The sequence below is a fragment of the Antechinus flavipes genome, chromosome 1 (assembly GCF_016432865.1).
Source record: "Antechinus flavipes isolate AdamAnt ecotype Samford, QLD, Australia chromosome 1, AdamAnt_v2, whole genome shotgun sequence".
NCBI lineage: Eukaryota > Metazoa > Chordata > Mammalia > Dasyuromorphia > Dasyuridae > Antechinus > Antechinus flavipes.
The window spans coordinates 362,459,054-362,471,598 of record NC_067398.1 but is presented as its reverse complement, the minus strand read 5'-3'; positions in this window follow the sequence as shown (position 1 = coordinate 362,471,598).

The window sequence follows — 12,545 nt, the reverse complement described above, 5'->3', positions numbered from 1 at the left end:
AATTTCTTTAAGTATTGACTGATGTGATTTTTTTGCTTTTCAAGAGACTTTCAAAAGTCTTCTTCAGCACCACAATTTGAAAGTGCTGATTCTGTGGTGATTAGGTTTCCTTATAATCCAATTTCATAGCCAAATAACTGCAATTGGAAAAACCATAGCTTTATCTATGTGGACTTTTGTTAGAAATGTGATGTTTTTGCTTTTTAGCAAGCTGTCCAGATTTGCCAAAGCCTTCCTTCCAAGAAAGAATTGTTACTAAATTTTATGGTTGCAATCATAATCTATAGTGCTCTTTGATCCCAATAATAAAAACCTGACTCTGCTTCCATTTTTTCTTTCTCTATTTGCCAGGAAGTAATTATCTTAGTATTTTTTAATATTAATGTTACACTTCAAATTAGTTCTCCCTTTTTATCCTCATCAAGACACTTCTTATTTCTTTTTTACTTTCTACTATCAGACTGGTATTGTCTGTATGTCTGAGATTGTTGATATTTCTCCCCAAAAGCCTTAATTCTGGCTTTTGAGTCATCCATCTATTTCACCTGATGTACTCTGCATGTAAGTTAAATAAATAAGGCAACAATAAATAGGCTTGTTATTTTCCTTTCCCAATCTTGAATCAGTCAATTGTTTCATGTTCAGTTCTAACTACTTCTTCTTGGCCTACATACAGAGACAAGTAAGATGATGTAGTATTTCTGTGTCTTTGAGGACTTGGAAGATTTTGTTGTGATTCACACTAAGACTTTAGTGTAGTCAAGGAAGCAGTATTAGATGTTTTTCTGGAATTCCCCTTTTTCCTCTCCATGATCCAGCAAATAATGGCAATTTGGTTTCTGGTTTATTATCTCCATTTTTTTTAATAGATGAGGGAAACTGAGGCAAACAGATTAAGCAATTTGCCTCAAATTAAACAGCTTATAAGTGTCTGAGTCAGATTTGAACTTCATGACTCTGGGTCCAGTGTGCCATCCAATAGGCCACCCAGTTTTCTAATCAAAGTGATGAAACATTGTTCTTAGTGCTTTAAGGTATACATAGAACTTTCCTTTGCATTGAACAATTCAGTGAAGTAGGTGGTGCAGGTTTCAATACACTTATTTTCCTAGCTGGGTAAATGAGTCTTAGAGAAATTAAATGATTTGTCCAAAGCCATATAGCTAGTAAATGTCAGAACCAAGGCTTAAACAGAGGTTTCCTGACTCCAAAAAAATTAAAATACGCATATATATGTATACATACACATATGTCCACATATATACATGTATACACACATATATGTGTGTATATATTACATATATTCTTTCTACTCTGTCATGACTAATAAGGTTTCTTTTAGTTCAAAGATTCCCTTGATAGAGTACTGGCATTGGAATCAGGGAATCTTGGGTTTCTCAGATACTTCCTAGCTGTGTGACTCTAGATAAGTCATTTAATATTTACCTGCCTCAAGGGATTTGAAAGGTCCCTTCTAGATATGGACCTATGACCCTCTTATCTGATGACTTGCTCAGTATTTTTAAGGAGCCAAGGAGCCAAACCTGTCTTCCAGACTGATTTGGGCAGTATTTGTCAGCTCCTCTTGCCATTCTGACTTCCTGGGTACTGAGAGTCATAGTAGGGCCTGGAGATCATAACTGTAAAGTTAGCATGCCATTAGATAGCTGAGTCTGTATTTTGCAGTCCTTGCCTTTCTTTCATGAGGCCCCGTATGCCTGGGTTTTTTTTTTTTCTTAATTTAAGTTCGTGATTGACTTATTATGTGCACTGGCACTTTTAAGAGCTTGGAATAAAACACAGTGAGAGTTCAGGAAAAAAAAATGTAAATGGCCTAAAAGAAAAGGGAGGGGAAAAAAAACGACCATAATCTTTTTTAATGGCTCTAAAATGTAGGGAAGATAGATCATGAGCTCCCTGCATGGGGTCCTTGTCTGAGCTCAACCCAGTATTGTAATTTAGACATGACTTTTTATTTAATTTCTGACTGAGAAAGGGAAATTAGAAAACAACATTATCTCAGCTGCTCTGTTATAATGAACAATATTTCACAGCGCCAGAGCCCAAGTTACCTTTAGAAGTTTTTTTACGAGACGAATGTTGACTCAAATTCTAGAAGCGCTTGGGATTTCCCACACACTGACTCTTGGAGAAGCAAATATCTAAGTATGATTTTTCATTAGAAGCTGACTTTTAGGTTTAGTCCACTCTCAGGTTGATGAAGGGACCTGAGGAAAGGATTATCAGGAAGATGCTTGGATACTCCTCTAAAGCCCTCTCTGGTTTCTGGGTTGCCTTAAATGTAAATAACATGGTTCCCTTTTAATCTCCCTATCCCTGGTTTATCATTAAAAAAGAAATCTCAGATTTAGCCAATCTGTAATTAACCCTTCTTCTCAGCCAAAGGCAGGATGGACTCCTGTCCTTTCCTTCCCACTGTCTCTCCCCCCTTCCTCTCCCAGTCCCTACTCAATCCTAGCCACTAAATACATAATGGTCCAATAAATATTTAAGCAGTGACGAAGGAGATAATGCATCGTAATCCATTAGGACTGGGTGGTGCGAAAATGGATGGGGTGAGTGCTAAAGTCCCAGGCTGGGCAAAAGGCCTACTCCCAGACCACAGAGAAGATGGAGCTGTGGACCAGGCTTGAGGGGGAGGGGATATCCAAAAGTTCTCCCAGGTTCCTCCTAAAAGCAAGGTAAGTAGGGGGAGGGGGGTCTCTCCTAAGGCTCATGCCCTATGGAGGGGATGGGCTAGCTTTGTGTCTGGGTTACCACCACCATGTTTTAGAAGTTGTACAATGAATCCTCCAACACTCCAATGATGACCTCTATAGACCTTTAATAGCCTCTTAGAGGATCACAGAATTTTAGATTTACAGCTGAAAGGTCCCCGAGACTTAAACTCCTCATTTTATAACTAAGTACTGGAAAGCCCAAATAGGGGAAGAGATTTAATTCAAGTTCATCATACTGATAAGTAGGATCATAGATTTCTCAGTTACAAGAAATCTTAGAGGTCATTGAGCCAACTCTTTCATTTTCCACATAAAGAAACCAACGCCCAGAGAGTTCTGGTAACTTGACACAGCTGTCAAATGTTTGAGATGGCTTATATCCCAACAGCCGGAACAGCCCTTTTCTCGCATATTTTAAGCACATGCACATATACAAACAGACATGCTCAATTGGGTGTGTATACCAACTCATATTTTTGTAAACATAAGAAGGAGTGAAGAGCAAAGTAGATAGAGTGCTGGCCTTTGAACTAGGAACACCGAATTCAAATCCTATCTCTGGCAAATTCTAGTTATGTATCCTGGACAAAGACATCTTGAATCTGGCAAACATAGGAGAAATTAACCTACTATTCTCCCCATCTCCTTCCTTCCTTCATTTCTTCCTTTCTTTCTTCCTTTCTTTCTTCCTTGCTTCACTCCTCCACTCCTCCTTCTTTCCTTCACTCCTTTCTTCACTCCTTCCTTCCTTCCTTCCTTCCTTCCTTCCTTCCTTCCTTTCTTCCTTCCTTCCTTTTCTTCCTTCCTTCCTTCCTTCCTTCCTTGCTTCCTTCCTTCCTTCCTTCCTTCCTTCCTTCCTTCCTTCCTTCCTTCCTTCCTTCCTTCCTTCCTTCTTTCCTTTCCTTCTTTCTTTCTTTCTTGGTCACACAGCTAGTGAGTATTGAGTATCTCTGGCCACCTGACTCCAGGGTGGGTGCTCTATTCACTGTGCCATCTAGTTTCCCCTTTCTCCATTACTTTTGAGGTCACTCTCATCCTCCCAGGCACCCAAGCTAGCAACCTAAGTGTCATTCTTGACTCCTAGCCACCTTTCACTCTCCTCCCCAACTCAGCATCTGAGCAGTTGCCTAGTCCTGTTTTCTCTACTTTTGTAACATGTCTGGAGCATGCATCCTTTTCCTATGATGCAGTCACTACTCAGGTGCAGACCCTCATCACCTCTGTCTGTTGCTTGGTTTTCCTACCTGAGGTCTCGTTCCACTATAGTCTGTCCTCCACTTAATGTCAAACTGATCTTCTTAATGTACCAGTCTGACCATGCTATCCCTCCCATCCCCATTCAATCAACATCAGGAACTTCCTATTCTCTCCAGGATCAAATATAAAATAACCCTCTTTCTTCTACCTCTCTAGTTGCCTTATTCCTTATAACCTCCATATGTCCTCCAGTGACATTGACCTCTTTGGAGACCCTTGCACAGGACACTTCATCTCCTGACCATTCTCACTGGCTGTCCCCCATGTCAGGAACCCTTTCTCTTCTCATCTCCACCTCCAGGCTTCCCAGACTTTCTTCAAGTTTCAGTTAATGTCCTCCCTTTTGCAAGAAGCCTAACTTGATCCTCCTTATTCTTAATGTCTTCCTTTAAATGAACATTCCTCCAATTTGCCCTGTTTATATCTTGCTGGCATAGAGATGTTTCCATGTTGTTTGCCCCATTGGAATATAATCCCTTTTAGAGCAGGGCTTTTCTTTGCCTTTCTATGTAAACCCACTTTGCATATTATTTGGCACACAGTAGATAGGAAATAAATGCTTGTTAACTTGATTTGGCTTGATTCTCAGTAGACCCAGGAAATCCTCCAGTTTATAAGTTACAGATTTGCTTATGTGTCTTAGTGGAGGGAATTTCCATGCCAGAAACACACACACACACACACACACACACACACACATGCTCATATATACAAACATATATATATATATATATACATACATATATATATGTATATATATATATACACACATACACACACCTATAAAAATAATATATATATTATATATTATGCACCCATTATATATGTATTGTAAATATGTATATATGTGAAATATGTGAAGACACACACATATATATACATATATTTAATATATTAGATATATGTGTGTTTGCATATATATATAGATGAACATACATTTATATATGTATATTTGAATACAGATATACATACTTAATTTCTCTTCCATAGCATTTCTTATATTGCCTTGTATTATTGTTGGCTAAGTATATTTCTTACCTTCCTTACTAGCAGAACCCAGGCCAGGCATTTGTAGGCCTCTGGAAAAGTTTGAAAATTGTGTATTATACTGTATATTCTATTGACTGGAGACTTAGAACCCTGTTAATGCAATACAGGTCATTGATTTAAGCTGGAAGTGACTTGTGATATCATCTTGCCTTCTTCCCTCATTTACAGATGGAGGAAATGAAGCCTTGTCGAGGGTTGTAGTTGGATCACAGATCAGGACTAGAAGGGACCTCAGTCATGTAATACAACATTCTCATTTTATATGTATGTGTATAGGTAAGGAAGCTGAAGATCAGAGCTTGAGTGGCTTGGTCAAGATTACATAGGAAGCAAGTGGTAGAATTGAGATTTTAACCCAGGTCCTTCAACTCCAAATCCAGGCTTTCCATTACACAACACTTTCTCACTAAATAGGTGAGAAATAAAGTTGTGTCAAAACAGTTACATGTCAGAGAGTAGAATTTAATGACATAATAATAATGTACTTATCCATTGTCCAAATATTGCCTAGATTCGAGAACTTGAGAACAAATGCACAGATTATATCTTTTACATTGTTTTGTACATAGCAGCTACTACTCATTAAATGTTTTTTTTTGAATAAAAAAATAAGTGAATGCATGCATGCACTAATAAATTTATCTGGCTTGTGAATACACCTGTCTGAACAAGTGTCTCTCTATAAACACACATGCAAAACAATCATAAAATGGTTTTGCTTGACTAGGCATATTTGTTAGAAGGAGTTTGTTTTTCTTCTTTTTCAATAGAAGGCAGGTGAGAAAATAAATTTTTGTTCATTAAAATTAAATAAAAATAAACAATATATAAATTACATGATAAGGTTATTTTTGTGAGCCAGATTCTAGTGACTTAACTCTGATTGTATCTCTCTGGGTGAGGACATAACTATTCAGGAGATAAAGAAGAAACAGATTTTTCTTCAAGTGCCTGCCTTGTTATCTGGTATGATTTTAGACAAGAATTATCAGTCATTGAATATAATTATTCTACCTTGCTTATTAGAATAAAGTTATTATTCTAATTACCAATAGAGAATGATAATTCCTGCCTAACTAATGAGGAAGATGCAGGACATTCCTGAGAGTAATATTTTGCTCTTTGGACCTTGTCAACAAATAGCCCTATAATTCCCTTCTCCCATTGTGGAGCTCCTCCTGGAAAATCCATTTTGAGAAGTGCTGCTGCACAGATACTGGATTCCCAAATTATGTATGAACTTCTGTGCCAAATAATATTCAAAACTGAGAACAGATCCCTGGACCTTTAAAAACTAATATACCAATATTGAAATCTGCCTATGTGTAAGGATTCATAACTTTCATGTGTCATGGACCCCTTTGGCAGAGTGATGAAACCTATGGATCCCTTCTCAAAATAACATTTTAAAGTACATACAATAAAATATATAGTATTATAAAGCAAGCCAAATATATATATATATATATATATATGCAAATTAACAGACTTTGGGTTTAAAATTTGTGCTGTAGATTATAGCAGGTCTGGTTTTTGCATTGACCAATTAGCATTGGTCCTTGGTTTTGTATTGGTTATGGAGGGTTACTGAAGCTCCAACCTTTAGTCAATTAGAGTATATTCCAGTTGGGTTTGGGGGAAAGGTAGCGCAAACTAGAAAAGTGATATAATGTGATAAAAGAATGATTGCACTAGCAGTTATGGAACATAGTTTCTGTTTCCAATTCTTCTACTAATTAGATGTTTGACCTTGGAGAAGCCAAATTCAATTCAAAGATGAGGGAAGAATGATGAGATAATGCTTTGTCTGAAAAAGATCTGGGGGGTGAGAGAGGGGTATTTAGTGGGCTACAAATTTAATATTAGTCAACAGTAAATTAGCCAAAAAAAGTTTATCCAATCTTAGGCTAAATGAAGAAAGACACAATTTCCAAGATTAAAGAAATGATAATCTCATTTTACTTTGGCTTGGATAGAACAAATCTGAAGTATTGTGTGACATTCTGGGAACCACATTCAGGAAGGACTTTGTCAAGTTGGAGAATATCCATGGTGGGGGGTAGGAGCCACTATGGTTAAATATTTCTGACACTGTGACATGACAAGATTGCTTGAAAGAACTGTTTAGCCTGGAGAAAACAAGTTATAAGGAACATGATATGTCTTCCTGTAGTTGAAAGGCCACCATTTTGAAGAAGGATGAGACTTGTTCTGCTTGGCCCCAAGGGAAGAACTAGGAGTACTGGGTAGAAATTACAAAGAGGGGGACAAAAGAGCATCAAAGAAGAGATGGAATCCATGACAAAAGACAATGTGAATGATGATGAGTAATGAGAATAAGACAGAAACATTCAACTGTGTTTTTGCTTTCTGTGTTCTGCTTTCTTTGAGGAGAATTGTTCTTGGACTAAAAACAGCTGAGCAAGAATGGTTAATTGGGAGAATCCAAATATTCTTCAGTAGGTTTAGTTCCCAGTTATGTGTGAAATACATCCCAGAGTACTGAAAAACTCGTAGATGTGATTGCTGAGTTAGTCAGTGACCTTTGACAGATTATGGGGATTGGGAAAAGTAATATAAAATTTCAAAGAGATGAATTTTCCAATTTCTAAAAGAGAGAAGAAAATGAAACGTTAGACTAGAAGTTCTATAGACTAGGAGCTCAACTTGGATTTGTGGAAAGAGTCAAAAATGTTTTATTAAAGTAATAGTTTGTGAATACTTAGATAAGAAATGATCACAAAGAATTATCATAGCTTTTCTTCTTTTTTCATACAAAAGTATGATAAGTAGTAGATAAGAAGAATGCCATTGATATAATTTACCTACACTCTAGATGACTTTTTAACAAAATATTTCATGCTATCCTTGTAGACAGGATGGAGAGATATAGCCTAAATGATGGCATAGTTAGGTGAATGAATAAATGAATTAATGTTCATTGGAAGGAAAGTCTATAGTAGAGTGCCCCAGGTTTCTTTGCCACTTGATCCTGTGTTGTTCAATATTTTTATTAGACATTTTGACAAAGGCGTTAATAATGCTTATCAAGTTTTCAGATGACTAAAGGCTTTGGAGAAATACTTAACAAATACATGATCCTCAGATAGCTCAACAAGGAATATTTGGTCCAAATTTAATAAGATGAAATATAATAGAGATAAATGTAAAGTATTAAAATTAGGCCTAAGAAAACTGAGTTTCAAAGTATAAGATGCAATCATCTCAATGAATTCCTTTTTGTAGAAAAAAAAATTATTGTGAGTTGCTGTTATGCTTTTTGAAACACCCAGCATTTTCCCCATACCCAAGAAAATGAAAATCTGATGTTCACTATATATTTAGAATGATCTGTTCTTCATTTTCCAAGTGTTAGGGGCCTAGACATTTAAGAAAGAATGAGAACCACAGTCTTTGGTTTTCTTTTTTGTCATTTGCTCCTTTAGTAGATTGTGCCATTACTTTGTCTTGCTTCAATTTCTTGAAGCAAGAAATCATTTTCTGGAAGAAGAAGCACGGCCTGTGCCCTTGGCAGTAGGACAAGATGGTAGACAGCCCAGAACCAATTAAAATTGTTTAGGAATGGAGGATGGGTAACAGCAGGAGAAACTGAGGAAAATAGAATCTAGAGTACTGGTGATGTCACCAGATTGTTGAGGTACTGAGTGGATATAATCACTAGGAAAATATGTAGTAATCAAGACACAATGAGTTGGGCATTAAGTAACTAGGACAAGAACAGAATGTGGGTATAACTAAATGGATAACTTAAATTATATATTTAGCAGCCTTGCATTTTGAATTTTATCATCCAACTGATGCTATTGCTTTTGTGGGTTCTGTGCTCATTGTGTTGTGTCACAGTTCCCTTTTATGTCCTGCCTCAGTTTCCCTAAATTGTCCTGCCTCCGTTTCGCTAAATTGCCCTGCCTCAGTTTCCCTGAATTGTTCTGCCTCAGTTCCTTGAATTGTTCTGCCTCAGTTCCTTGAATTGTTCTGCCTCGATCCCCATGGTTGCAACCCCCCTTTTCTGCTCATTAGGACTGAGATAATTAGGGCTGTGGAGATTTGACATTCCAAAAGATAAGACTCCAGATATCCTATCTCAGAGACCTAACTGGCATGCTATATCTCCAAGTTTCAGACTTCCTGGCTCTAGTTGGACACTTCCTAAGTCCTCTCAATTTGTAAGAATTTATGGTACTATCCCCAACCTGTCAAACTGGATTGATGGTCCCTCCTAGAGATTCCTGTTCTTAGTGCTCTGACTCTGTCACTGCCTCTGTCTACCCAAGCTTAGAGCCATGTGTATATATATTTCATGAGAATTTCACATTGGTTGGTGGATTCCTTTGAAACGAAAGTCTGATTCAGCCCTGAGACCAAAAAATAAATCTTTTTGGTCCCAGAAAATATCTCCCTCCAGGAATCCAAATAAAATATTAAAAATGCTCTAATCTCTATCTTCCTTCAGTTTCTCCAGCATTACATTGTTGCACTCTTTTGGAATTTATTGAAGGATGCCTACTATGATCTCTAAAAACTTTGACCAAGAGATGGAATATCAGCAAACCCTGGAGACCAAAGAAGCACTTGGCATTTGAGATCACAGCAGAACAGTGAAGCCTTAATTCCCCCCCTCCCGGCCCCCATTTCTCTTGCATGGCAATCAATCAATCAGTCAGTCAGTCACCTTTGAATGAGTGTTAGAGCACTCCTAGAACTATTAAAGGGGGATATAGAGCTAAGAACCATCTCTGGTGGGGGAAAGGGCAGAGTTTGGAGCTTAGGACCTTCTCTAAGATAATGTAATGGTGTGCAGCTTGCCTAGAATTGTGAGGAGTCTGGAACTAACTCCTTCCTCAAATTCTCTATTCAAAATACAGTTGAGAATGAGAATCTAGTACAGCTTTGAAAAGGAGTTTGGAAAGAGTCATCAAAGAATAGTATACAGTCAGGATAGTATGGTGATGGTGATGGAAACCTAGATCTTATCAGATTTGTCTTTGTAACAGGAAGGATAGTGTAGGGAAGGTTTAGACTAAGCACCAGATGTCAGAATATCCTTCTCTCCCAATTCATCTTTCCAAAACCATGTTTCTCCTGTGTTAGATTTCTGTGCCTAGGTGGCAGTTCTCATTCAAATTCAGAGACCATTCCCAGCTTCACTGACTTCTTTCTGTACTACAATTGACTTCTGGGACTTTGGGAATGGAGCTGAAAGAATAATGGAGGGAGAGTCAGCCACAAGTTTATCCATAATTAACAGGAAGACTCAGTTAATGCACACTGCCACAAGAATCAGGGAGAGACGGGCTGGAGCCAGCTTAAACTGGCTAGTGAAAGCCTATTGTTAAATTTTCAGTGTGAGCATTTACACCTCAGAAATTGACAAAGGCTACAAATCAATGCTTAATTTTTTTTTTTTTTGGTTAATTGTGTAGACCTAGAGAAATAATGGATAAAATGTTAATAAAACAGATTAAACTTAAAAGTGTGTCTCATGCTGTGAGGAAAAATGTTCTCCCTCTACAGAGAAAGAACTGAGAATCTGAATGCGGATTGAAGCTTACCTTTCTCCCTAGTTTCTTTATTTTTTTGTTTGTGTTTCATGTTACAAGATAACCAATATGAAAATGTTTTGCATGACTGCATGTGTATAACCTTTATTAAACTACTAGCCTTCTCAATAAGTGGAGAGGGGAGAGAAGGTGGGAGAGAATTTGGTGCTAAAAATTATTTTTAAAAAATACTGATTTAAATTGTTGTTATCTGTAATTGTGAAAAATGAAACATTAAACTTTTTTAAAGTGTCCTGTGTACCTTTTTTTGAGGGAGTGGTGATGGTGGGGTGGTAGAGCTGATTTTAAACATTTATCATCACATTGATGAAAAATCACTCTATAACCCAACCATCTCTTATTCACAAATGGCATTCTATCTCCTATCTTTAGGTATTTGCCTGAATTGTTCCCATGCTTGGACTACATTCCTCCCTGTTATTCCCTCTTAGTATCTGGAGTTTTCTTCAAGGCTCAGCTCATTTGCCCTCTCCTATACGAGATTTTTTCTGAATCCTACCCCAGTTGCTAGTGCTTTCTCACCCCCTCCAAAATGTTTTTGTATTTGCTTTCTATATATTTTGTATCTATGTGAATGTTACATTGATACCTCCCTACCCCCATCACTAGTAAGTTCCTTGAGGGTAGAGATTGTTTCATTTTTATCTGTGTATTCCCAGGGTGTATCACAGTGTCTGACACATTATCGGTCTCTAAAACCACTTTCGGTTCTTATGATTGAACATTCTATGATTTCCTTGATCTAATCGCCTAAGAAGTTTAAATGCTGCCCTTGACATCCTAATGATTAATAAATGCTCTTTGATAAATGGTTGAATTTGAGGAATCACCTAAGTCCTTCTTTTCCCTGATATACTCTGAATTTCTTTCTGCCTTCTCTCCTCTACTATATGATTCATTCTCTAGAAATTCCTAGTTAACTGTTCTGTTGGAAAAGTCTACTAAAGAGAGGAAGTATGGTATAATAGTAATAACTAACATTTATGACATTTATTGTAAACTAGGTACTATGTTAAGTACTTTATAACAATTATTTCATTTACTCTTCATAAGAGCCATGAGAGGTGGGTGCTGTACTTGATGGATGAGTAAACGCAGGTAATTAGAAATAAAATGAAGTAGTTGTCTAGGATCACACAACTAAAAAGTATTTGGTGCCGGATTTGAAGTCATCTTCTTGACTCTGGACTCCATACTCTATCCATTGCACCACGTAGGTGGTCAGGAACAATTGAATTTAAATCTTGCTTCGGACATAGACTGTCTTTGTGATCTTGGGCAAGAACTTTGTCTTCAATAGTTTTTATTTATAACTAAATGACCTTAAAGGTTCTTTCCAGTTCTAAATCTATGATTCTGTGAATCTTGAGAGTAATACAACATTCCCCATCCCACGTTTAGCAGAACCCCCTTTTTCCTACCATAGAGCAAGAGGAGAGAGAACGAACATTTTAAAGAGTCAAACACTGCTTTGCAAGGTCACGGATGAGAAAAAAGTTTTCTTATGAATCTCCCTGTCGCACCTGGATCAATAAACAGGTTTTTTAATTGTTATTCATTTTACAACTCAATAAAGCTTAATTATGAGTAAGCAGGAAAACAAGCAGAATCCATGCTCTCATAATATTGCATTCCTCGCAGCAATTCCTGCGGGGCCCTCCCAGTTGCGTTACAATGCAGAATGAACCAAATTAAGGGGACTATTCAAAATTCATTTAAAAACATCATTGAGGAGCATCATAATAAAAACACAATGAAAAAGACAAGCTCGGGTTGTTAATTTGTTGTGCTGTGTGTTTATGGGGGTCTGCACGCATACACAACTGCGCATGTGCACATTTAATTTGCTATATTAGATGTAGTTGGCGACCAAGAGTTCTTTTGGTGTCATCTGGCAAAATGGACCAATGAGTGA